The sequence below is a fragment of the Elephantulus edwardii genome, unplaced genomic scaffold (assembly GCF_000299155.1).
Source record: "Elephantulus edwardii isolate Elephantulus edwardi_28Jun2011 unplaced genomic scaffold, EleEdw1.0 scaffold00196, whole genome shotgun sequence".
NCBI classification, from domain to species: Eukaryota; Metazoa; Chordata; class Mammalia; order Macroscelidea; family Macroscelididae; genus Elephantulus; species Elephantulus edwardii.
The window spans coordinates 424,941-425,197 of NW_006399946.1; positions in this window are offsets into that span (position 1 = coordinate 424,941).

Consider the following 257-nt stretch of genomic DNA (forward strand, 5'->3'; position numbering starts at 1 on the left):
CAAACCCAAGTATTGTAAGAATTCATACCTTTGATCTGTATTGTAAAAACCTATACCTTTGATCTATATTGTAAGTACCTATACCTTTGATCTTGTGTGAATGTTTGTGTTCCAGGAACTAGCTGACCACAAACTGAAAAAACAATTACTGGCAAAAACCATATTTTAACTAACATCAACAGCAGGCAACTGACCTAAAATTGAACTTCTCCTTATCCAAAGAGCCAATGCCAAAGAACCCCTAGACCTAGTATAAA